We start from the raw sequence: 25,322 nt of genomic DNA, 5'->3' as shown, positions 1-25,322 counted from the left end.
ATTAAGGGCACAGATGCCCTCGTGCACACTCTACCTCTGTCAGTAGGCGGTACAGGAGGCCCACAATGGTTTTTGATTTTCCTGTCCCGGGTGGTCCATGAATCAGACAGATCTTGGCAACTGCTGGGGAGTGTTTCACCATGGCATATGCAGTTTCTATCGCTTTCTTTTGGTCTTCATTGAAATCTTTTAGGTAGGCAATCTATACAAAAGACACTAGTGAGAACGAGCGGTTCTTCCTGGGATGGCACAGGAGAGCGAGAGAGTGGAAGACATCTGTTTGAACTGCTGCTGACCTTTGTCAGACAGAAGCTTTGGTGATGATCAGGCAAAACCCCAAAATGACCCTTAATCTAAGAACCACTTTCACTACTGGAAAGAGCTACTGATGAGTCTACAGGCCTCAGTCCACCTACAACCACAACAACTATATTTTTATTTGTGATTCTTATAAAGATGTTCACAAAAAACTGTTTTGTACTTTTCTTCTTTTTATTCCGTGGTTCTTCCCATTTTAGTCAGTCCTCTCTTTAGACAGTAAAAACATTCCAAGACTTCCTTTCCTAACACAAGTGATACAGTCAAAACAACAGGGATTTGGGGTCAGATCTGAGTCTACACCTCAGTTTCACTCAAAAGCTAGGTCTCTAAACTCCTAACCTCTCTGGGCTTCAGGCTTTGACAATCATTAAATCTGGGATTCCTTAGAGGGTGAGAACTGACTGAGAAAATGCATATGAAAGTCCTAACACAAGACAGGGGTTCAAATAACATTCCTTTCCTTCCGCCTGTCTCTGTGTTAATTTCCTGGAACTTACACCCAACTCTTACAACAATGAGAAATATGTGTTCACACAAAAATCACAACTTCGTCGTCACACTGACAACAGTACCAGTCAATGCTCCACTGATCATTCAAATGCAAAAGTCATTCCATTAAACCTCCTCTTACTCCTGTATTTAATTACCTAACAAACAGTTAAGTAGGATGTTCACCTCACATTTTAATGCTGCTCTGCAAGCATGTTTTCAATTCCTTTTTGGACTCTACCTTTTTTCCTGAGGTAAGCTGACTAACTTAACACGAAGAACTACTTTGCAATATTAAAGAAAACTAAGCACTAAAAACGTCTACTGGGCACACATGGTGACTATGTCTTTGTTGTAGACAACAGGGAATGTGTGACAGATAAAAATAACATGCTTTAACATCTTGACATGAAATGTTCTGACTTTCCCTGTTATCAAATGACTGTCACTCACAATTCTCTCAGATGCTGTAGTTAGTAAATCTTTTGTACAGAAGTCCATGGGGTTTGGATTCAGAACGGCTCTGGCCAGTTGGTTCCGACCACTCAGCAAAGACATGGCTTTCAACTTCCTCTGTGTAGTCACCAGAGAGCTGATTACAAGACATTTCACGAATTCGTTTAAATTGACTGGTAAATTATGTTGAGTCTGGATGGAAAGGGAACACTCAGATTTCCCATTACGCACTATTATCAAGAAGGAGAAAAAGCAATTTCAGTTACCAGTGAATAACAGTGTCCAGTTAAAAAGGTTATTCAGAACAAGCTGTTTTGTAACTTTTTTTTTTTTTGTGGTATGCAGCCCTCTCTCAATGTTGTGGTCTCTCCCGTTGCAGAGCACAGGCTCCGGACACGCAGGCTCAGCGGCCATGGCTCACGGGCCTAGCCGCTCTGTGGCACGTGGGGTCTTCTCAGACCGGGGCACGAACCCATGTCCCCTGCATCGGCAGGCGGACTCTCAACCGCTGCGCCACCAGGGAAGCCCTGTAACATGTTTTTTATACATATTTAAATAATTTTCTCAGTAAGTATCTACTGACTGCCTCCTAAAAACCAGGCAACATTCCTGTCCTCTGGAGGCTTATTTTTTAGAAGAAGGGGGCAGATAAGCAAATAAACATTTCAGGTGATGGTAAGTGCTAGGAAGAAAGCCGAGAAGGGGGATGAGGAAGTGATGAGGGTTGTGAGGGAGTGTTGTTGTAGACAGGAGAGTCAGGGGAGGTTTTCCTGATATGATATTTGAGCAGAGCCATGGCATTAAGTGAGTGAGCCATGCCCGTAACCGGGGAAAGTGGGTTACAGGCAGAGAATCAGCAACTGCAAAGACAATGGGGCAGCGAGGGGCCTGGATTATTTTCACAACAGGGAGAAGGCCAGAATGGCTAGAAGGAAAAGCAGGGAGAAGCGAGCTAGAAGACCAAGACGGTAAATGCAGCTACACTTCAGAGGGCTCTGCAGTTAACCACTCTGAACATGACTCTGAGTCAGGTCAAGAGCACAGGACAGCTCCGCGCAGGTAAGTGACACACGCTAAGTCACACATTAAAAGAATCACTTATCGCGAATGAAGAATAAACTGCAATGGAAAAAGCACAAGAAGACAACTTAAGAGGCTAAAATCCAGGTAAAAGTGAATGGTCACGTGGGCCAGGAGGCAGCAGGAGAGGTGGCACTTGGATGTAGGATATATGGCCAAGGAAGATCCGACAGGACTTCCTGATGCATTAGATGGAGCGTGCGAGGGAAAGCAGGACTCAAGGATGACTCTGAGGTTTTGGGCTGAGCAACTGGAAGAATGGGATGGAGGTCCCACATGCTGAGTTGGGAAAAAACGGAGCAACAGCAGATGTCAGGCAGTAAATCAAGTGCTTCCTTTTGGAGTAGGTTTGAAATGTCTAATAATCTCCAAATGGAGACGTCAGGTAGTTGGATGCATGAGGAGTTCCGGGAAGGAGACAGACACCATTGCTAAATCTTAGAAACAGAACTTTGGCAAATGTAACCACTTGTAAGAGTTGAAAGCACAGATGAAGCTAGATATCCCTGGTGCTCAACGCATCTTGCACAAAGAACTGAGCTCTGACCACACAATAGTGGACATGGCACACCAGTTATGATGCGGCACGATGTTAAACTCTAAGAGCTTTGTTGCTATTTTTAAGGTATGATACAAAAAGGGGAAGGAATAATGATCACATATTCTCTTCCCGTAACAGAGACTAAGAGAGCAGCAATGTCAAAAAGGCAGCTTGGCATATATCAAGCATGTGGACTTCGTAGTCAAACAAAATTAGGTTTCAATTCTGGACCGAGTGTTTAATAGTAAGGATGCCTTTGAATATGTTAATTAACATCCCTGAACTCTGATTTCCCAATGAGCAGGGAACAAACCATTCTGCTTTGCAGGGCTCTGGGAAAAGATGATAAATGTGTACAGGAAGGACAGGGCACACTGGCTGGCACACAGTCAGTTGTCCTTAAATTCAAGCTAACATTATTTTTGTTATGCTACCTTAGGGAGAGAAGTCCCTACACCACAATGGATGGGAGTGATGAAACAGTAAACCCCTCCAATTGCCTTACAATTAGTTCTGTGTTTGGTCTGCTCATCAATAATTAGCCCCCAAACCAAGGCTGGAATGTGATTTAACAAACAGATGGTTTGCAAACTGTCTGTTTTATAACAAACACACTGAGAGATGAAGGAATTTACTAGAAGGAGAAGACATTACAAAAGAAAGCTTTAAAATCCTAAGTCTAAAGCAATACGTGCTGGGCCTTTTCCAGCTGAGTCTAGAAAAACTAAAAGAGGACTCTGAATGGTAACTAATCAACCTAGCAAATACAGTCTGGTAAACATTGAGCAAACATACATCTGGTAAATGGACAGCAAATAGAGGGCTGGTAAATGTATAGCAAATACATGGCTGGTAAAGCCTAATTTAGAGGGAGATGAAAAGATGAGCTGCTGACAGATTTCTCTTCCATGTCTCATTAGGTACTTACTGACTGAAGTGCGGCGGAACGTATGAACATAGCCACAGTAATGTTCACGGGGAACTTGCAGGCGATGTCTCTCTATATCCTTCTTCTCTCCATTTAGTCTTTCAGGAACCAAAAACACCAAATCATTTTCCTTTGGATGAAGCTGTTTAGCTAGTTCACATTCCTCAAGATAAACTATAACACAAGAAGAAGCCAGCATTTATTCTAACAGAATTATTTTACATGAGATTAAAGGATATTAAACGCTTGTACTAAGTTCAAGCAAGTATACAGCACTAGCGGACTTGGTACATACTTCAAAATGATAGTCTAAGCTAGTCAGCATTGACAAATATTGATCACACAGCATTATAAAAGTCTTCTTAAAACCTGCTACAAAGCCAAAATAGATGAAGTCATAATATTCAAAAGTAGCTAATACATTTCTTTTCCTTGAAGTTTACCTTAGTTTTTAATCAAGGAATTTTCACTTTTGTGCCCTGCTTTCAAAATCCCGAGAGAAAATCTGGAAACAGATCCATGTACACGTAAGAATTTTGAGCCTACTAGTGGCATTTCAAACAAGGGGGAAAGGACAGTAGTAAAATAAATGGGGCTGGGAAAACAGAGCAAGCTCTAAAATTAAAAAAAGTTCAGTACCAACTGCCAAATCCAGCAGCAACATACTGAACCAAAGCACGAAGTACTAGGATTAAGTAGACTGAACTACTAAGTCAAAAAAGAACTTTAAAAATGCATCATGTAAGAAATGTCTATTTGAAGGCATCAGAGAGCAAATACAACAATGAAGAATCACTCTGTTGAGATCCAGAACAAGGTGGAGATCCATAAGTGTCAGCCCAGTATTTTCCCTAGAAACATCTGAACACTTCAGGGAGTGGCAGCCAGGAATTTGAGCAGTACCTGGGATAGCCTTGTACAAAAAAAGAGACAAAAACTGGAGTCCAGGGCCTGCATAGATAAAGTAGGCATCCTGGTAGCCCTCAAGCTTCAGGTAGGGACCATGAAGGACTACACCCAACAATGAAGGCAGCTTCAATTCACCCGAGTACTTCAGGAAAGCTCAATCCTTTAAGCCGGATTAAGATGATCCCACATTGCTAGTACTCCCAGAATCCTGGCAGAAGCAAAGAAAAATCCTCTCTGGAAGAGGACATCCTATCATCCTAGGCCCCTGATTATTTTTTAAATAGCTTTCCAAAGACAATGACCAACATATTAGAAATAAGCAAAGCACCAGGAGAGAATACATGAACTACTAGAATCAACAAACAAACAAAAAAAGGGCTGCACAAGGCACTACACAGAGTACAGTCCTTGAATTGGTTCTAGGACTCCCGCAGGCACCAAAATCCTCAGATGCTCATGTCCCTTATGTAAAACGGCATAGTATTTGCATATAACCCACGCACATCCTCCAGTACACTTTAAATCATCTCTAGATTACTTATAATACCTAATCCAATGCAAACGCTATGGACATAGTTGTAAATCCAACATAAGTGGTATGTAAATAGGTGCTGGTGCATAGCAAACATGTTTTTCTGGAATGTTTTTTCCCTGAATATTTTCAATCCACGCTTGAATCCGATGACGCAAATCCCGCAAATACAGAGGACCAACTGTATGTATAACACAGTTTAAAATATAGAGTTAAAATACGTAACAATAATAATATACAAAGTGGAACAGATAAACAGGGTTAAAGTTTTTTAAGATTTTGCCTTATCTATGGAGACACTTAAAATATCGATGAAATCTGTAAACTTTGAATCATGTACGCTCTAAGTTTTCACCTAAACTACTAAATGGCAAAAGAGGTACAAGTTGACGTATAATTTCCAAACTAAAAGAAAAGAAAAAATGAATGGTTCAAAGGTCTCACATATATGTAAAGAGTACACTCTAGTTCTATCAGTTTTTTCTTTATATATTTTATTAGGTATTCAAAATGGTCCTATCTTCTGTTCACTGAACTTGCTATCATTGTGAAATACTCGCTTTTAATCTCAAATAATGCTCTTCTGCCGTAAAGTCTATTTAGTCTGGTATTAACAGAGCAAAACAAGTTTCTTTTAGTTGGGTTTGCATGAGTAGCTTTCTCCAATCTTCCTCTTCTAACCTTTCTGTATCCTTATGTTTACATGTATTACTTGTAAACAGCATATAACATGCCAATACTGATCTTGAAATAACTTTTTCTACCCAAAGATACTACGGCTACTTAGAAAATTGAAAGCTCACATACAGGATAAAACATATAGATGGTATCGGTTATATCAGGTAGCAAGAAAGCTCTCAAAGACTAGCCTGTCTAAAGGGCTCAGGAGCCAACTTGAAGAAACCAATTACAAAGACTTGAAACAAGTGTATTTAAGTCCATGTGTTCATAACGAAAAAACATTTTTTTAAAGTTCACTGGTCAACCCAGCACTTGCAGAGAATTAAGCCATTATTTTGAAAACTGGTCAGGAGTCAAGTATCAATACTTATTCTACCCTTCTTTATAAAGTATACTACTGAGTAATCAAATAAAATGGAGCACTTTTTCTTTACAGAACTACAATAGCAAATAAATGAAGAAATGATCAAATAAAAATATCACCATTTTGTATCCTTTAGTAAAATAATTAATCTAGGCATTAAGGATCAATGGTTATAAGTATTACAAAAAGAGAAATTAGAGATCAAGCACCTCCTGATAAAGGAACACACCAACCTCAGCTATGAACTAGTTTTGCCAAAAATATTAGGTCAAATGAAACTGATCAAGCCTCTAGATCCAACTATCAATTTACAAAAAGTACAAAGGACTGAAAAACATACTAAACACCACCAGGGGAATGCTATCAGCAAGACGCAGACCCTGTAATTCTACAGGGTCAACAACACAATTTCTTCAACAAATAAATTACAAAGGGGGGGATCCATGAAGGAGACAATTGTAATTGAAGAAGACATATTAACAATGTCAGTGAGTGGACCTAACTTGGATCTTAATTCAAGCAGGCTGAAATAAATTGTTCTTTATGAGGAAACGGAAAACTTGAACACTGTCTAGCTATCTAATATTAAGAAATCATGGTTCATATTTTAGCAACAAAATAATGAATTATTAGCAAAAATACTATGAATTTTTAGGTCCATCTCTATAAGAGATAGTCACTTAAATAATTATGACACCAAAAGAAAAAAATCTAACCAATGATGATCTGCAAAACCTCTCCCTAGAAAACTGTAAAACATTACTGAAAGTAAACCTAAATAACTGACAGTATGTATCGTATTCAAATCAGTATTAGAAAGATGTCAATTCTTAACAAATGTCCACATCTTTTTTTTCTCTAAAACTTACATGGTAATGCAAAGGGACAAGAATAGCCAACGTACTCTTAAGGCCAAACAAGGTAAGCAGACTTGCTCATTAATGTTTATAATAAAGCTTAATTAAGTAAAATTAAGCAACGTGATATGGGCAGAAAGGTAGGCAAATGATCCAACAAAGAAGAAAGGAGTCCAGAAAAAGGCGAGTGCATTAAATGGACATTAGATTTGTAACAAATATGACACTGCAGACCATGGAGAAAGGATAATCTTTTCAATAAACACTACTGGGGTAATTACATCTCCATTAGCGAAAAAAAAAATGACATGGCCCCTACATCTTACTCGTGTACAAAATCCATTCCAGGTCGGCAAAACAGCGAAGCCTCTAGAAAAGGGATTGGCAAACTTTCTGTAAAGAGCCAGATTTTTCTTTGCAGGCTACACATGGTGTCTGTTGCATATTCATCATCATCTTTTTTTCAAAAGCTTAAAAAAATGTAAGAACCTTACTCTTGGGCAGTATAAAAACAGGATACAGGGTAGATCTGCAAGCTGTGGTTTGCTGACACCTGTTCTAGATGTTAAGATAATATATTTATGACCTGCAGCAGGGAAAGGTTTCTTAAACCTTTGGCACAGACCATTAACCATAAAAAATACACAGATGCATTTGTTATGTTAAAAAATAAAGTCTAAACAAGAATAAAATAAGAATTTTAAAGATATCACTAAGAGAGACATAATGCAAGCCAAAGTGGGAGGATGGTTTATATCCAGATTGCATAAAGAACTTGCTACAAATCAGTAAGGAAAAGACAACTAACAGAAAATGAACAAGAGTCTTTAATAGGTGCTTCCCTAGAGAGGTTACTTGAGCATCTACTAAATATATGAGAAGGTGCTCAATCTCACTGATAGCCAGGATATTACAAAATAAAACCACAAATGGCCATCAATACACACACACTACAATGGCTAAAATGAACAGCACAATCAACACAAATGTGTTGGCAGAGACATGGAGCAACGTGACTTCCATACGCTGGTGGGGTGTGTCATTCTGCATGACTAGCTTGGCATTATCTACTCATGTTAAGCTCATGCATAATACCCTGAGGCTCTGAGACCCACTTCAGGAGACAGACTCCACAAAAATGCCCTCGCATAACACGAAGAGACACATGAATGATCATAGTAGCATTATTCATAAAATGCTTTGTGTAGAAGAAGGCCTGAGGCTGCTCTCATTACAAAGGCCTGCTTACAAGGTTGGCCCCCCTTGGAATCTGGGAACTTGATTTTCCAGACAGCTCTCATCATTTGCTGATGACAATGGCTCACTGTACCTTACCTGTTTGCCAAATTTTTTCTCTACAGCTTATGTCAAACACCCACTTTACTTGTGAAAGTCATGAATGTGGGCTAGGCAGAGGGTGTTTTAGGCACTGGGTCTCTAAGCTTCCCTGGTAGATAATGTGTCACATGGGTTGTCGCAGCCCACTACTGGGAAAATTAAGTGTGTCCTGTGTGACTTCGCTGGGAAATGACTCTTGGAAACTTGCTCCTGGTTTCTTTTTTCCCTTTGCTGATTTTGCTTTGTATCCTTTTGCCATAGTAAGTCACAGGCATGAGCATGAATATAATTCCTGTGAGTCCTACTAGCGAATCACTGAACTTGGGCATGGACTTGGGGAGCCCTGACACACAGGCCTAAACTGCTGAAAAAATGTCCATTAACGGGAGTTCTCTGGCGATCCAGTGGTTAGGACTCGGCACTTTCACTTCTGTGGCCCGGGTTCAATCCATGGTCGGGGAACTAAGATCCCACAAGCTGCATGGCACTGACAAAAAAAAACTTCTTTAAAATAATAATAATAAAAATGTCCATCAACAGTAAAATTGTGACACAGTCACATATTGAAATACCACCACAGCAATGAAAAAAATACCAAAGATGCACACAAAATTGATGAATTACGAAGACTTGTTACGTGAAAGAAGTCAGACACAAGAGTAAATGCTATGTGATTCTATCATACCATCAAGATAAATGGATGATAAATCAGTGATTTAAATATTAGAAAGAAATATAAAACTACTACAAGAAAATATGGAAGTATTTATCTGATTTCTAAAACCAACTGAACAGTAAAGAAATAAATACGGTATTTTTGAACATGTGAAGATAAAAATTGTCTGCCTCAAAAACTGCATGTGAAACTGAACAGCAAATAATGAAATTGAAAAAAATTAACAATGCATACAAGTAAGAAAATAACCTCCCTAAGAGAAAAAAAAAGGACAAAAGGCATGAACAGACAATTATCCGCCCCCCCCACCAAGAATATAAAAGACCAATAAAGATATGAGGACAAAAACTAAAACTTCAAATGAGATACATGTTCCATATAAAACTGGGGGATAAGTTTAAACTAGCAAATGAGAAGAGATACATTCTTACATTCTTATGTCAGAAGTGAAAATGGTATTCTTTTTGGTAGACAGAGGCAATATGAACCGAAAGTCTTAAAATGCACACACTGTTTGATCTAGCAAAGGGATTTATTCAGTGTAACAGTAAAAAACCATAAGTAATGTACATGTCTAACTAGAAATTTCTGGTTAAACAGAACTATGGAATACACTTACAATGGAATAACTACAAACACTGAACATGCTATTATTATTTATCTCTGAAAAGACATTTATAATAGACTAAATGAAAATAAGTCAAATGTAAGCTTCACGAAGGTGGAATTTTATGTTTTCATCACAGCTACATACCTAGCATCTAGAATCATACACTATCAGGTAGTATAAAGTCAGTAAATATTTGCTGAATAAATACATGAAAAAAGTCACTTAGGTAAAATAACCCTACCCACCCACCCTTCACTCAGATGAATAGGAAGTCTAGCAGTAATATATACACTACTATGTTCATAAGATGATCTCTGAATGATGGGAACTGTGAGTGATGTTTATTTTACTATTGGCTAATATTATCTGAATAATCTACAGTGAACATATAATACCTTCCCCCCCAAATATATGTACACGCTTTTTTTCTTAAGTGAATCTATGGAGTGGGATGGACTGCAAGGGGGAAGGAGACAGACGGAGAATTTATACGTTTTATTTTAAAGGGTTCTAAATGCTTGGTTTATTTATAACTAAGACATAACTGTGACACATGCTCCAGACAACTCATGAAGTGAGAGCAGAGACGGCAGAGAGATTTACTCAGAATCTATATGCATGATCATGTCAACACCCCCTCCGCCCCCGCCAATCAACCTCCCTCACTCACCTCCTCTCTCCCTTGCCCAGCATCTAGGGACACTTTGGCCTGTGGTATTCTGCTAGCACAATGGTTAAAACCATGAATTTTATAACTGTCCCAGTAATTATCCTCATTAAGTAAAGACTTTAAACATACTCTTTGTAAGAGCTTACAAATTCACCTCAGGAAACCTATATCCCAGAAAATTCAAGCAATTATTATGTTCCCTCAAATAGCAATCTCCAATTATTATATGATAGAGCCCAAGTTACATAAGAAAGAACTTACCCACAAACTCCCAGTATTTTGTATAATCAGCAGGAAATTTTCGTAAATGCAACTGATGGAATTTCTCTTTGTTTGGAGAGCTGATCCATTCCTGTGCCACCTACGCAAAGCAAAAAAAAGCAACTTAAGAAAGCAAAAACATCTGAAAAGCCAATGTTAAACGGCAAAATTTTCCAAAGTAAGCTACCATAAAATCCAGAACCTAGAACTCCTGTGTGACACAAACATTAAAAATTAATTTGGGACTTCTGGTTTCCAGCTTGGCATGTAAGGAACTTAGAAGTCGCCACTCCATCCTAACAAGTAAAAAGAGACAAAAAGGTGGATACAGACAATCACAACTTGCCAGTGCAGAAAACTCTTAAGTAGAAACCTCCATGCCAGGAGGAAATCCTGAACTGGATGCGACAAACTGTTGGAGGCACAGCATGACCTCTCTTAAAAACTCTAGGGGGACCCAGTCATAAAAGGGACTCCACACTTTGGTGAGTCTTACCTCTAGGAGCTCGAACAGGCCCTCACAGTGAACACTGGAGAAAATTCCCTGTGTGCTTCCAGCGGGGGTGGGGGGTTGGTGGGGACTGGGGTAAAGGAACCATTGTGTAATACACCAGAGCATTCTTGACCTTCTTAACAAGGCCTGATCTATGAGGTGCTATTTTACCGGAGTCAAAGTTGCTGGGATATAATCAGAGCTTAAACTACTTGAGGGAAGAAAACCAGCTCCAGCCCATTCTAACCATCCTGTCTCACCCAAGGAGGTGGGGGGAAACTAAGAAGCATGTGGTGTAAAGTTCTTAGTCCAGAGGCAAAAGCTCACTAAAAGAGTGACACCTTATAGGACTATGGAATGGTCTTCCTTCCCCCATACCTCATTTCTATATCACTAAAGGCCTATTTACTGCTGTTCCTTTTATTTAGTAGATTACGTCTGCCTTGCAACAAAAAATTACAAGGCATACTCAAAGGCAAAAAACACAGTTTGCACAGAATAAAGAAGCACTAAATCCTGTCAGATATGGCAGGAATACTGGAATTATCAGACCAGGATTTATTTTTTTAACTATAGTTAATATACTAAGAGTTTAATGAAAAAAGGAGGCCATGAAATAATAGATGGGTAATGTAATGAATGAGATGTAAAGTAGAAAGAATCAAAAGGTAATGCCAGAGATCAAAAACACTGTAACAGAAATGAAGGATGCCTCTGATGGCCTCATTAGTACACTGGACATTGCTGAGGAAACAATCTCTGAGCTTGAGGCTACAGCAATAGAAGCTACCAAAGCTGAAAAGCAAGGAGAAAAAAATGGGTAAAAAAAACCACACCCCAGAATATCCAAGACTGTGAGATAATGACAAAAGATGCAGCATACACATAATGGAGATACGAGAAGAAGAGAGAGCGAAAAAGAAGCAGTATTTGAGGTATAATGACTCAAGAGTTTTCCAAAATTAACATCAGACACCAAACCACAGATCCAGGAAGCTCCAAGACCAAGCAGAATAAATGCCAGAAACTACACATAGGCATATCATATTCCACCTTCAGGAATATGAAATATCAAAGATAAAGGAAAAAAAAATCATGAAAGAAGCCTGTGGGAAAAAACACCTTATCTATAGAGGAGGAAGGATAAGAATTACATCTAACTTCTCCTCAGAAACCATGCAAGCAAGGAGAGAGTAGTGAAATATTTAGACTGTTGAAAGAAAAAATCCTACCAATCTAGAATTCGGAATCCTGAAAAATTATCCTTTAAAAGTGAAGGAGAAGGGCTTCTCTGGTGGCACAGTGGTTAAGAATCTGCCTGCCAACACAGGGGACACAGGTTCGATCCCTGGTCCAGGAAGATCTCACATGCCACGGAGCAACTAAGCCCGTGAGCCACAACTACTGAGCCCGCATGCCACAACCACTGAAGCCCACATGCCTAGAGCCCGTGCTCCATAACAAGAGAAGCCACTGCAATGAGAAGCCTGCACACCGCAAAGAGTAGCCCCTGCTCGCTGCAACTAGAGGAAGCCTGTGCACAGCAATGAAGACCAAATGCAGCCAAAAATAAATAAACTAAATTTACTTAAAAAAGAAAAAAAAAATAACTCAACAGTAAGAAAACAGACAACCTGATGAAAAAGATGTGCAAAAGGCCTGGACAGACACCTCACCAAAGTAGATATACAGACCGTAAATTAGTATATGAAAAAATGCTGCATATCTTATGTCATCAAAGGAATGCAAATTAAAACAAGATACTATTACACACGTATTAGAATGGCCAAAATCTGGAGCACTGACAGGACCAAATGCTGACGGGGATGTGGAACAGTAGGAACTCTCATTTATTGCTCGTGGGAATGTAAAATGGCACCATCACCTTTTATTTTTTCTATTATTTTGCTGAGCCACGTGGCTTGTGGGATTTAGTTCCCTGACCGGGGATTGAACCTGTGCTCCCTGCAAGTGGAAGTGCAGAGTCCTAACCACTGGACCACCAGGAAATTCCCAAGATGGTACCACCACTTTGGAAGACTGTTCGGTGGTTTCCTATGAAACTAAACATATTCTTACTGTAGGATCCAGCAATAGTGCCCTCACTATTTATCCAAATGAACTGAAAACTTATATTTACGTTAAAAACCTGCACATGGATATTTATAGCAGCTTTATTCATAACTGCCTAAACTTGGAAGCAACCAAGATGCCCTTCAGTGGGTGAACGGATAAACCAACTATGGTACAACCAGACAATGGAATATTATTTAGTGCTAAAAAGAAATGAGCTATGAAGCCATGAAAAGACACAGAAGGACCTGAAATGCACATTACTAAGTGAAAGAAGCCAATCTGGAAAGGCTACATACTGTGTGATTCCAACTATTTGACATGCTGGAGAAAGCAAACTATGGAGACAGTAAAAGGATGAGTGATTGCCAGGGTTGAGACTGTGGAGGGGTGAACAGGCAGAGCAGAGAGGATTTTTAGGGCAGTGAAAGTACTCTGATATTAAAGGACTGCTACATGTCATTATACGTTTGTCCAAACCCTTAGAATATACAAATCAAGAGTGAACCCTAATGAAAACTATGGACTCTGGGTGGTAATGACGTGTCAATGTAGGTTCATCAGTTGTACAAATGTACTACATTGGTAGGGGATGTTGATAATGGGGGATGCTATGCAGAGTTTCTCTAGCTCGCTGCAACTAGAGAAAGCCTGTGTGCATCAACCAAGACCCAACCCAGCCAAAAATGAATCACATAAATTTCTATATATATTTAAAAAAGATAAGTACTGAGTACTATCTCCAAAATTTACGCCCAATGAATTCACTTCTCTTTATTTCCATAGCTACCACCTAGATCAAGCTACCATCATCTTTCTCCTGGGCTATTATAATAGCCCCCGACAGGTCTACTGCATCTATGCTTACCATTCTACAGTTATTCTCTAATGAGCAACTAAGAATGTTTTCTTTAAAACAAAAAAGTAAACTATTACATATTGCTACTCCCCCAGCCTAAACACCAACCAACTAAAAATCCTCCAACATCTTCTCACTGTACTGAGAATGAAACCCCAACCTGCACTTACAGGGTTGTATACCATCCAGCTCTTGACTGATTTCTGCAATCTTACTTCATTTCCCTTTACCTCTAAGTTACCTCACTCCAGTCACATCAGCCTAATCTCTTTGCTCACATATGCTCAGTTAGGCCTACTTCAAAGCATTATAGTCTTGACCCGCCCCCCTCCTCTGCACAAAACCCTCCTCTCCTGGCTCTCAGCCCGATCTCAAAAGCAGCCTCCCAATGTCGCTCATCATATCAACCTGTTTTGTTTCCTTCACAGAACAAATTATAACAGGAAATTAGCTAAAAATGGTGCACTCTCCCTATAAGGGGTGTGGGCACTAAGAATCACAGCTGGTACTCCAGAAGGGCCCCCTTTCTGCCTGCTCCTTGTCTACACAACCTAAAAAGCAGCTGCCAATTACACTCTGCATACACGTGCGTGCACACACAGGTAGCCGAAGGGGACTGCAGACAGAGCCAGCAAACCAAAACTTTAAGAAAATAGAGTATTTGCCAAAACTGACCAAAAAAATTGGTCCCTGTCAAAATAGTGCACATTTATCTAATATTTTTGTGTGTTAAACGTAAGGATTAAAAACTAATATATCCTCTATCAGTCACATCAGTACACAAAAGACTCATATTTCTTTTTTTCCCCCCACACACTGTACTTTATTTTTACAAGAGATAAATAAACTGACACCAAGCATTGCAAATGGATGACCACAACAAAAGCAACAATGATTGCAATTACCAAACACGAAACAGACTCATACTATGTCATAATATTGACATTCAGTCCAGGAATCCTCCACTGTAACAGCTCCTTTACTTTGCTGTGAAAATTGACTTGTATACTTTTTGCCTCTGAGTCCTGTGGGATTTTTTTTTTTATTCAAGAGACTCATATTTCTAAAAGTTGAATTTGCTCGTTTGCCCTTTGGGGCAAGGGATAATTCTACGCAATGTCATTGCATTCCACCTGCAATAAGACATAAGAACTGGATTACCAAACACTGCGTTTCATGTCCTAAATAGGATACCAACCACATTTCTGTCAAAGGACTCTAAACACACTTCAGCATTCCATTAACAAACAATATTATGAAGTCAAATTACATCCAAATGAGGATAAGAAGCCTTGGCCCAAGACTGTGGTTGATGCCACAGTCTCTGGCTTATAAGAAAGAATAAACATTAAAAGTAATCAAGGTATCTGAGAATTCTCTGGCAGTTCAGTTGTTAGTGCTTTCACTGCTGAGGGCCCAGGTTCAATCCCTGGTCAGGCAACTAAGATCCCACAAGCCACACGTTACAGTGGGAAAAAAAAAAAGGAATCAAGGTATATTAATAATACCATTAATAAATGTTGGCCTATATAAACTAGAAATGCTAAAACAATGCTGTTTCACTACATGGTTAAAGAAAAAGAACAAGATTGCAAAAATAAGAAAAAAAGAACAAGATAAAACTTCATGGTAAAGATGACAGATTGAACACAGGCATTTCCTTTCATTCCCCTGAAACCCCACTAAAACACCCAAGGGATTTTTCACAACAGGATTAATTCATTAGGATGAAGAGAACAGAAGACGAGGCAAGAGTATCAAAATCTGGGAAGCTGGTAAGCAGATGGATGAATGGTTAACTAACTCAGCAAGTCCAAGAAGCTGAACTCTAAGAAGGAAGTGTCTGACATACACCTCTAGGAGGAGGAGGGCTGAAGGGAGACTGCTCATCCCTGTTCCTAGCAAAAAGCTAGAGTGGTTTCACTTCTATAAAGTGTGACCGTCTCTGCCTGTGGGGCAGCAGATAGAGAGGGGATACTGTACTTAAAAAAAAAAAAAAAGGTGGGGGGGCGTCCCTGGTGGTACAGTGGTTAGGCATCTGCCTGCCAATGCAGGGGCCACGGGTTCTATCCCTGGTCTGGGAAGATCCCACGTGCCGTGGAGCAACTAAGCCCATGCACTACAACTACTGAGCCTGCGCTCTGGAGTCTTTGAGCCACAACTACTGAAGCCCTCGCCACAACTAGGGAAAAGCCCACGTGCAGCAACGAAGACCCAACACAGCCAAAAATAAATAAAATAATTTTAAAAATAAAATAAAATAATTTTTAAACAGGGAATTAAGCAAATATTTAGATACTGAATGCCTGGACCTTTCCCTCTGCCCCCACTCTCACCCCACAGTCAGCTCCCCATCAAGCCTATGCTTTCCAGGCAATCGATCTGAAGATTCTTCTTGGGGAAATCTGACCTCACTAAGAGGGGAAAAGAAAAGACTAAAAACAGTGACATGAGGGTGGGGATGAGGCTTCCCAATAAAATGCCAAATGGTCAACAAGCCTATCCCTTTCACTCAGAGCTTCTAATCTGTTTTAAAATCTTACATGTAACAAAATATAGATTATAACTATACCTAAGCATGTAATCTTAATATAAAGAATGAAACTAATTTGGATTTCACCATGTGATGGTGTCCTTCAGATCACATTTGACTTCCACAGTGCAAATAATAAAGGACCATTTTAGTACAAGTATCTCTTTTCCTAAGCATCTCTTTTGACCTGTCATTATTTAAATGCATCCTCTTTTCTTATAGCATTAAAAAGTTGAGATATAGTTCACAATATAAAATTCACCACTTTAAAGTGTGCACACTACAGTGTGTTTTTAGTACATTCACTATTTTGTGTAACCATCACCATTATCTAATTCCAGAACATTCCCACCATCCCAAAACAAGCCTTATACCTATTAGCAGTCAGTCCTAATTCCCACACCCCTCCCTCACCCATCCCCTGGCGACTACTAATCCACTTTCTGTCTCTACGGATGTGCCTATTCTGGAAAATTCATATAAATGGAATTACACAATGTGTGGCCTTCTGTACCTGGCTTCTTTCACTTAGCATAATATTTTCCAGGCTCATCAAAGAACAGGTAAAAGTACATAGAACGGGTCATTCCTTTTAATAGTAGACTAATATTCCATTGTAGGCATATACCATGTTTTGTTTACCCATTCATCTCCTGATGGACATCTCGGCTGTTTACAACTTTTGGCTATTATGAACAATGCTCCAATCTGCTTGTTAGTATCCTGTTCTTAAATGTGAGTAAACCAACAAAAATCATTAGACATGTGAAGAAAGGAGTTAACATGAAAGGTCTGTAGACACTAAAATGAATAGGAAAAAAGCAACTGGGAAAACAGGGACAATGAAAAGAGAAGAAAACTTTCAACTAACTTTAAACTTATCATTAATTAACTTCAGGTAGTAAAAAATACTATGCACATGAAGAAAGCACACAATCCTATAAAGAGGAATAATGAGAGGACAAGAGTACTGTGAAACTAAAAATATGCTCAAAAATTTTTTCAATAGACTTGGACGCTGAGAAAGTCTCCAAGGAAGGAGAATGACGATGACAACAACAAAGACAGAGATGGCAAAATAGAAAGAAATTTTAAGACATGCAAAGTTTCAAAATTTATCTCCTACACATTCTTTTCTCAGGAAGCTTGAAGGATGTGCCTTACTAAAATCAGAGGGTGACAAAAACAGACAACCCTGGGTACAGGAGACAAATATCCAACACAGGAAAGAAGGAAATGCAAGCCCTAGGATGAGGATGGTGAGCATTTCAGGTTAACCATCCTAAACCAAGAAGATGAAATTTATCAACTATCTGATGTGCCTGATCATACTGAGAGACCTAAACATCCAAGAGACAGCCTGAAGCTAAATTAGTAATAAGTACATAGAAAATTAAGTAAACAATAAATCCAGAGAAAGCAAAGAGTCGGAAACGAAAAGTAGTTACAACTACCACATGACTTAGTCGCGGACACTTTTGTTTTTAATTCAAAGACCTTATTCTCTTTTGTTTAAATTAATTTATTTTTGCTGTGTTGGGTCTTCGTTTCTGTGCGAGGGCTTTCTCTAGTTGCGGCAAGCGGGGGCTACTCTTCATCGCAGTGCGTGGGCCTCTCACTATCGCAGCCTCTCTAGTTGGGGAGCACAGGCTCCAAACACGCAGGCTCAGTACTTGTGGCTCACGGGCATAGCTGCTCCATGGCACGTGGGATCCTCCCAGACCAGGGCTCGAACCTGTGACCCCTGCATTAGCAGGCAGATTCTCAACCACTGCGCCACCAGGGAAGCCCAGTGGACACCTTTTATATCGTCAAAATAATAACAAATACTGACCTAAAAATTACAAGACTACTCCATAGTGAGGATGGGAAAACAGGAGAGGTGTGTGTGAACACAGGGCTGGGAAGAGAGGGTACTTCCTGTAGTGGGTAATTACAGAAAATATCTAGTACTGAAAAATTAACAAGTCAAAATAGTGGCATGTTATTTAGAAATATGGAAGTAAATAACAAAAGGATCCCTCAAGGATCAAAAATAATTACTTGGAGAGGTGAGAGTGGCTGATTTTTTTTTTTAATAATGGGCCTTCCACAAGTATTTGACTATCTTAAACTTTGTGTATATACAAACGGAACTTGTGCTCATTCTGTTTTGAAAAGGTTCTGGCTACAGAAATGTCCTGAAGGAAGAAATCTTAAAGATAAACATATAAATACTTCTGAACTAAGGGAAAAATAAAATCACAAATGTGTCCTAAATTTAAGGGCTATGAATGGCCTCTAAGCAATTTAGTGTTTTCTGGAAAGGATAAACGTTCAAGAAAAAAATAAGCTCCAAGATGAAGAAAATCTCTGTATATTCCCCAGCTTATTTAACTGTATACACTGTTCACTGAACTAACGATTTTGTAAGGTAAGAAAATCATTCTTGTAATACTATTTCACATTGTTCTTAAGGAGAGAGACTGAAGAGCCTTTATCAGTTAGTTGTTTCTAATGGTTCTGAAACACTAGTAAAATAATTCTTACGACAATGGCTGAAATTTAGGGCATAAATTGACACCAACTTGCCTCTTTGTGCAGTACATCTCCTTTGCCTTTAACAATTCTAAGCTGGATCTTTGCAGTCTCTCTGCCTGCGATATACTTCCTATGGCCAACTCCTTCTGCTCACTCTGGTCTCGGTGTGAATACCATCGCTCACAGAGGCCGTCTCACCTTTCAGTCTCAAGTGCCTGCTCCCTTTTGTTCTAGATCATTCTAGAGCACTCTAGAGCCTTTTGTCCCGATCTGAAATGATCATTCCCAGAAGGCAGAGGCCTTGTCTGTCGTGTTCACCACTTTACCCCCGCCAGGTCTGTGATAGTACTGGGCAAGTATCAGGCACCCGAGGATCTGCTGACTGAATACGTGGGTATTTACCTCAGTGCTCTTGGTTTTGAAGAGTCTTGTTGCACACTCACCTTTTGGGTTTTTGTTTTTTAACCAATTTGAAAAAAAGGAAAAATCGACCTGCTGTGAGAACACCAAAAACATCCTTCAAAGTGCAGGTGGATGTTTACACTAAAGAATTACTGTTTTTCTGAGGTTCAAATTTAACTGGGAATCCTATATTTTTCTTGGCAATCCCAGTCAGGCAGTAAGGAAGAGAGAAGAACCAGAATGGGATGTGTTGGGGTAGCGGGGCAGCTAAAGGCTGCTATGAGGCCTAAGAAGTTGGGAAGACAGATGAGAAATTTGGGATTTACTGCTTTGTGCTGACCAGTGTAACTTGCCCTTTGCTACCTCCTCAAGAAAACTTCAGTAAAGGTTTACACTACTTTTCAAAAAAATAAACGCAGATGAGAGACTATGTCCTCTGAGAAGTCTTCCCTTATTTTACACCGAAAAACGTTTCCTCCTCCTGTGCCACCTCTGGACTTGGTAAACTAGCACTCTGAATTGTGTCTGTAAGCTCCAGAAGGGCAGAGTTTAAGGGTTTCCTCTGTATCACCGGCATCTAGAACAGTGTGGGACACAATGTCTGTTCAACATGAAATCTACAAGCTACATCTAAATCAAAATGCGATCAGTTATTTTAGCCGTACTCAGCATGGTAAAGAAACGTAATTTCAAAGTCTGAAGGTATACGATTAGAACATATACTTACAGTTTCAAAAGTATTCAGGATCATCAAAGGGAAAAACACATTAAAATAATCTCTACCATCTTGAAATCTCACAGGCACAGGTCTTGTGATGGACTGACAAAGAGTTGAAGGGGGTCCGCACTGATCAAAGTCCACAAACATTGCATATTTCCATTTTAAGACCTCTTTAACGAAGGTGTCAGAGATGGACTGTGCTGACAAGAAAATGTTTACCGGAGAGGAAGGTGAAAAAGATCTGTTTTCACAAAATGGAACTTTGTAGCCTTGCCTGTTGGAATTATTTGGAGTATGAGACTGGAGAACGTTGCACAAACCCTTCATTTCAGCCACTGGCTTCTGAGACACCACAGAGACTGGCTGTGGTACTTTCAAAGCAGATTGTACCCCACTTGACTTATTTTGCAGAGTTGGTAAGAGCGCTGACGTATTTACCAAAGACTTGTAAAGACCAGCAATTCGTGAAGTACTACTGGAGGTAAATATCTTAGCAGTGGGAGGTCTCGAAGGTTTAGATGAAGAGAGAGGCAAGCCAGGTCTACGAAATGTATCTTCATCTGCTGCTTTAGCTTCAGAGTGTTTGGAACAGTATTCACCCTGGTTTTCCAGTGTTTCCACACAATCTTTGTATTTACATTTTGTGCTACTCCAAGATTCCAACTGAGGCCGACTCACAGAATCTTCTTCTACCTGGACTGTATCTTTTCCATGAATTACTTCAATGAGTTCATCATTCTCTTTCTCCATTTGTGAACATAAATCCATATCTTCTGGATCACATTGTGTTAAAAATATATTATCCTCCTCTATGTCACTGTTGGATTCAGGTTCTCCCTCCTTCAAAGCTGCCTCTGCTGCTTTTTTAATGACCTCTTCAGGTACATAAGCTGGACCATAACCCCAATCATCTGTGATATCCCCTACATGAGTAAAGCACGAATTCTCTTCATTCTCTTGAACTGAATTCTTGTTGTCTGGTCTCTGATCTTGCCGAACTGAAAACACTTCACATGGACTTTCAAACTCAAAAAAATGAGAATCCGATTCCTCAAACCGCAAAAGGGACCTTGTATTTTCTTCCTTTATTACATTCTGTTCCACATTTGTGTTAGCTATTGAAGTATGATGCTCTGGACATCCTTTCTCAATGCATGTCTTACCCTGTTTAATGTGTTTCTTAAAACCCACAATTCTTTCATCATCATCATCATCTTCATCAGATTCTGAAATAATAATGACGTGTCCAGAGCAGGTTTCCCTGACACTATTTTGGTTGGCTGTCAAACATCTTCTATCATCTTTAACTTTCCTTTGTAGCTGGGATAAACTTCTTTGGGTTGAACCTGATGGGAACTTAATAACACTGGCTTGAGCTATTAAAGATAATATGTGGAGGTCTCTGTCTATCTGAGAATCTGTTAAAGGGTCAGACTTAGGACTGATGCTAAGGACCTGTTCTCTTAAATCAGAAGAAAACTCAACAGTACTCTTGCTAATTCCCATATCTCTTGATTCAAGTCCAGTCACAGGATCTTTAAAGGGAGGTGTTTTCTCCACAAAAATATTGGTCATTTCTGTGAATGAGACCAAATCTTTATTACCAACATGACATTCTAGTATTTGACAACTGATATCAGGGGTGGAGAAAATGCCCAACACTTCTTCCTGTACTTGTTTCTTTTTCAGCAGTAAACTGTTTTCAGGTTTTTGTTGTCCATTTTTATCATCCAGAACACCACTAGGGCCTGAAGAGAGATTGTGTATGAAGCCATCTCCTTTCTGAGCTCCTGTATCTTTCTTTGAACAGAAACTTTCAATGCTAGATACAGTCAGGTTTTCCTCTAAAGTGGTACTTTTCCTGTCTTGCTTTTTCATTACATGCAATAACTTAGCACAGATTTCATCTTTATGTGCCTTAGTGTTTGCTTTTGAGGTTTTGCCAAGAGCATCATCCTTTAAAGAGAAATCCTCATCTGATGTGGACACTTTTTCCAGAGAGTCATTGCTAGAATCAGTCAACAAACCTGTTGATGTGATTATTTCTCTGTCAAATACCTTTTCTGGACCATTTCTTGAAGTACAATTCTGTGGGGTATATGAGGAATTCTCTTTTACAGACTTATGCTTCCCTGTACTTATTTTAACTTGGCCTCGAGCTCTTTCATTAACAAGCCTTTTACTACTCGGCTTCAAGCACAACTCAGCTGAGAGATGGTCTTTGAGTTTCAAATCTTTTAGATAAGTTTGCTCATTATCCTCTTCTATGGCATTATGTGCCTTGCTGAAAATACTCTCTTTCACTTGACATGCATCAGCTTTCATCGGTTCTTTAGAGAATGTTGGGCTGGAGTTTTCCAGACAGTGCCTTTGTTTTTTAGACTTCTTCCCTGTTTGTTCACTTTCTTCTTTATTGTAAAATGCAGGAGGTGTTTTACATGGAGGAGTCAGATCCACAGAAGTGCTACACTGAGGCACTTTGAATTTTATGTTTCTAATAATTTGCTTTAAACAAGTTTGTAACTCATGGGTTTCCTGACTAGTCAACTGCCAACCTAAAGATATATTTCCTCGTAGGTATAAGTTGAGCTTATCCCAGAATCGCTTACAAAGAGTCTGCTGCCCAAGCTGATAGCCTTCTTTAAGGAGACTTCTGATCAGCTGCACACAAGCAAGTTGTACAGAGTTAGATGGCACTGAATGCAGTGACAGAGATATCATTGTTGTGCCTTTGGAGCAGTTTCCAGATGACTTCTCAGAACTCCGAGCAAACGCGGTGGTGGGAAGCTTGGCACATTTTACGATGGCTTCCACCCACTGCTGGGAACTAACCCACAGCAAATGCAAACACTTTTTATTTCTATGCAGTTCAATCACTGACACCAAAATCAGAAGGAAAAACTCAGTGACTGTGTCACACATGGCGTCCGTCTGGTTGAGGACGTCTTTGACTTCAGAATGCAGATGATGAATAACCTCCACTATATAAGCCACACCCAGATCCTTAAGATCCATGAGGGACTGCACAAAGGGGATGAACCACAGAAACGTGCTGTTATGAACACGCATGTCTTGACCGATATCTGACTGAAGCACATTAGCTAATGTTTCCATTTCTTCATACATGTTAGGACAATAATCTGGGCAAATGGCTGATCTCCACCCTGAATCCTAAAATGAAAGAGATACTGACATTCAGATAAACAAGCACCATTCATGACAGGTTTAACACAAAAGTTGCCAACAAGAAAATACACTGCTCAACTTTCCTGTGTTGATGTACATATATGGACCCCCAAGAAATTGAAAACAGTCCAATTTTGAGGTGAAGCTTTCATGAAAAGGTTAAATTTACAAAACCTCCATGTACTCTGGACCTCTTTCCTTCAGTTGGTTTTGATTTCTAGTCATGTGATTTATCTCCCTCATGCCATAAATGTTCTACCCTTCCAAAATGTACTTAAAAATTAATCTCTCAAACTGTGCATGCTCTCATTACAGACCATTTTTCCTCATGAGCTACTGTTCAATCAGAAACTGTTTTATGCAACAGTTGATTCAGCATAGCTACATATCATAAAATCAGCAATGCAACTAACCACGTAAAACACTGACTATACAATATAAAGGCAATACAATATCATCTGAATTCTCAAAATGTTTTATACCTTTTTGGTCTTTTCAGGGTTATAATTGTATACCATCTGGCTGCAAGTCACCATATCATCTAAATATGACTCCGGTTCTGACTTGGTCCTTAAATATTAAGAACAAATAGAAATTACTGAAATGAAGGGTAAAAAGAAGAGAAAAATCCTACTGTTAAAGTCAATTATAGTAGACTTCCTCATACAGATTGTTGGAAATCCTGACACAGGAACTGAACGAACCTCACAGAGCTGTTCCGTATGTTCTGGATCTCTTTCCTGTAGCTCACATTGTTGATAATGGTTTGAAATGCCTCAATAGGATCAATCAGTTGACCCCAGACCTTAGATCCAAGACGATCCAGAATCACCATGAAACAGTGTAACGCTGGCCAGAAAGGATCCACACTATCATCTGAAACACAATGGAGTAATTTGCCAAATTACAACACAATTAGAGAAAGGGACTAAAATATATTGAGAATTAAGCATTCTTTACCTGGGTAGCAACAAAACTGAAAGCAAAGCAGGAAGTAATTTAAAGTAAAGTGTTGTCAACTACAGGTTTTAGAAACCTGGCAAACTTTTAAATAATGTCTGCATTTTTTTTTAAAGCAATACACCTCTGTTAAGAAATCTTGTTGTGTGGAACAAACTGAGATAGTCCAGATAAACTCAACTTTCTCACCCTATTTGCCAACCTGAAAGAATCGTTCCTCCTCTGCTTCTTCCAGACCTTTATACTCCCATCCTTCAATAAATAATAGAGGTAAAGTAGAAAAAAAAAAAGGGAGAGAAAGAAAAACTTGGTATTTTCAGATCTAAACAAAGTCCATGATATGAGAAATCCTGAATTGTGTGTGTCATTCGGTTGGAATAAAGGACTGAACCCCTCATCCACTGGATAAGCAGAGATACATACTCTTTATCCATCCATTCTCAACATGGCTTTGTTGTTATCTCCATTCCATCCAACTGGCAGGAATTCCCATTACTCACACACTCTTATGCCCGGTCCTTCCCCTCTTCTCTACATGCAGGGGCAAAACACTGCCCTGCTCAAAGACCTTCACTTGCTCCTTAATGTCTTCTAAGGAAATTAGAAGCCCTCAGTCAAGCATCTGTAAGATCTTACTCTTTCTTTCCAGATTTATTTTTGACACTCACATAAAGATACACCACCTACAGAAAAAAACAGATAGCTGGCTTTTTCCAAGTGAGAACCAGAATGGCTTCACTGTTAGCACCACCTGTCATCTTCCGCAGTATTCTTAGGAGGCAAGTGCTCTAACTCACCCAATTACTGTCAACCTTAGAACTTTCTGCTTTATTTCCCTCAGGGCTCTTAGAGTCTACTTTTT

The 25,322-nt window shown here is 39.4% G+C and overlaps 1 pseudogene across 1 annotated transcript in view; it reads right to left on the bottom strand.

Annotated features, from left to right (window-relative positions):
- LOC308609644 (putative helicase senataxin) overlaps positions 1-25,322 on the bottom strand; it is a 60,801-nt pseudogene that overhangs the window by 26,257 nt on the left and 9,222 nt on the right. The window contains exons 6-12 of the transcript in view: positions 24,205-24,376; positions 23,983-24,070; positions 20,321-23,485; positions 10,714-10,813; positions 3,816-3,989; positions 1,264-1,496; positions 35-202 (exon numbers count right to left, since the gene is read on the bottom strand). The product of the transcript in view is annotated as a putative helicase senataxin (transcript). The remainder of the gene's footprint in view (positions 1-34; positions 203-1,263; positions 1,497-3,815; positions 3,990-10,713; positions 10,814-20,320; positions 23,486-23,982; positions 24,071-24,204; positions 24,377-25,322) is intronic.

The sequence above is a fragment of the Mesoplodon bidens genome, assembly GCF_964165515.1.
Source record: "Mesoplodon bidens genome assembly, chromosome: Y".
Taxonomy (NCBI): Eukaryota; Metazoa; Chordata; class Mammalia; order Artiodactyla; family Ziphiidae; genus Mesoplodon; species Mesoplodon bidens.
This window is presented reverse-complemented; position numbering and strand designations above follow the sequence as displayed.